Source organism: Trachymyrmex septentrionalis, unplaced genomic scaffold (assembly GCF_001594115.1).
Source record: "Trachymyrmex septentrionalis isolate Tsep2-gDNA-1 unplaced genomic scaffold, Tsep1.0 scaffold8, whole genome shotgun sequence".
In the NCBI taxonomy this organism is placed as follows: Eukaryota; Metazoa; Arthropoda; class Insecta; order Hymenoptera; family Formicidae; genus Trachymyrmex; species Trachymyrmex septentrionalis.
In genome coordinates, this window is record NW_017305987.1 from 4,547,757 (window position 1) to 4,550,509 (window position 2,753).

The following is a 2,753-nucleotide window of genomic DNA, read 5'->3' on the forward strand; positions in this document are numbered from 1 at the left end:
TTTGTTACATAGTTTTTTTTATAAGATCCTACGCGTCATTATTAATCGTCACGATTATCTATTTTATCCCTTTTCACGTTGTAGCCCTGCTGCGTGTATTTATTTATGACGATCAATGTAAGGCGCTATTTATTCACCCTGTATTTTCCTTCGAAAGCTCCCTAAGAACAGTTTTAGACGGTTTTTTTATCTCTCTATCTCTCTCTTCTATCTATCTCTTCTTCCCTATCTTTTTCTTTCTTTGTCTTTATTTTCTCTCTTTTTCCATCTCTCTCTCTCTCTCTCTCTCTCTCTCTCTCTCTCTCTCTCTCTCTAAGTAGCATCCTAATTACTATGTACCACACGCTATTATTACTGTTATTATATGTTTCTTCTGTTTTTGTATTAAGAAATATATCATCTTAATCTCGCCACGTAGATAACAAGAGTTATGTGTATAAAATACTCATGGTTGATGAAGCGGCGTGCCATGTTTTGTACCGATATTTAAAAATGAAGGAGAAAGAATTACGACCGAATTGCAAAAGATGTGAAGAGAGAAATTTTTCTTTTTTTTTTGAAGCGCGTCACGTGCGTACGTGATTCGATGAATCACACAAGATATACATAAGATAAAGATATTCCGTTAGATTTGTTTCGTACGAGGCCGAAGAGCGACGCATCTCGTCGTCATCGTCACCATCATCTTCACTCTTCGGGAAAGAAGATTCCTGCAAGAATTGTCCGTGGTGAATCCTTTTTCTACTTGTCGCTGCATTTTAATACCAGCAACATTGAATAACTGTTAATTCTAAAAAAAAAATACTATGTTAAACTACAAATATGTGTCTAAACAATAGATTATAAAATGTGTTTAAGGATACAAAACATTGTTTGAAATATCAAAAATCATCGTTTTTATGCGCGTTCTTTTTTTTTTCAAATAATTTATTACTCGGCTGTAAAAATCTGAAAAGTAGTAACATCGAGTCTTATATTTTAATATAATGAAAAGAATGTACATGCAAAAGATGTTGTAGAGATGTGTTTCTAAAACAAAATTATTTCTTTTAGCTACGTTCTTTGTTATTGTATTTATTTATTTTTTTGTGTCTTTTTGTTATCGTATCTCAAGTTACTGGTATGAAGAGTATCAAAGAAAGGAATTGGAATGACAAGCAATTAAGTGTGAGACCTGACGAGGAATATTAGCGGCGACTAAGAGTCGATTGCGTGCAATCGGGAGTATGTTAGTAGAATGCGCAATAAGCGAAATGGAGATTGTTTACATTTTCACCATTTGTGCGCGCCGATGGGAAATCTTATCGATATACCGATTGCTGATCCTTTGCTAAACGTGCAATTGTTACGACGTCCGTAGGAAGATTCTTCGCCCCAGTCACCGCACATTATCGATTGTGGAGTGAAAAAGAAATCGTGGGGAAAGTCGCGGTAGGTGGCGAATTTTTAAATAAACGAGAGGAAAATGTTTTCACGTTTCGATAAAGCTGGAACAAAAAATGAGGGAGGATGCAGATGTATTTGGATAAAAATTCAGCGTAAGCAGGACGGAAATGTCTGCGGATAATGAAATTTCCCAAGCGAGCTCAATGTTATTCCACTCAGAGAACGATTCTCCGCTCGATTTTTCACTCCACAATTGTAACGCGTCGCGCAGGATAAGAAGAAATTGTACATACTCGTATATCAGATAAGACACAGGAATCTGTAATTGGTATGAAGCTTATATAACGGCTGTGTTACCGTACGGATCTTATCTTCCAGATGGTTCTTAATTTTGCTCTCTTTCTTGGATACGTACTAAAAAAAAAAAATAAATAAAAAAAAGATGAAAAAGATAAATGCATGATCGCGCCAAAAGACTTTTAATATCTCTTCCAACAAGAACCGTTAATTATTTTTAAAGGAAAAACATTGTAGCGCGGGTTATTGATCGACGAACTTTTGGAGGCTGTCCGAAGATGAAAATAAAGAGAAGCACAACAGGAAAGTTGTCACTTTACAAAAATAAAGTTATTTCGCGACATCTATCAGAATTTTCATTTCGACTACCGGCAATTATCTCAATCTTTTTCATCACATTCTAAAAAATATAAATGTGATGTTAACACCAAAGATGTTGATTTAACACTGGCTTAGAATTCTCTCTCTCATGATATTAAATCCACATTATATATTGGCATTATATCAACATCATTGTATTTATACCAACACGATGAGAATGTTATATTTAACATCCATAGTGTAAAATCTATATCCATATTTTTAAAGTGTACTCGAGTAAAGATTACGCGGATGTCAAAAGAAAATCAGTCGATTGTAAGAAGCCGGCAATTCAGTAAGCACCGGTTGAGAGTAACATAACATCAATGTTATATAATTTTATACTCAATATTATAATATGACACATATTATATGTAACAGTTACATTGTTGAGTAAGAAATTATATTGATGTTACTTTTGAGTTGGTGTTTATTGGGAAATAAACCATTCTTATAATTGGACGTATCTTCCATGTACATTGCATAACTTATGTGACTTGCATTGAGCTAAAAGGGTAAAATAGTTTTTTGCCGCGATCTTGCGAGCTTATGAAAAAGGTAAATGAGAATGAGAGACAGACAAGATGAATGAGTAAGTGAAAGAATGTTGCATATATTACGTGTAAGAATGAATGAGAGAGAGAGAGAGAGAGTGCGCGCGTGCGTGGTGCGTGCGTGTGCGTGCGTGTGCGTGTGTGTGTGTATGTGTG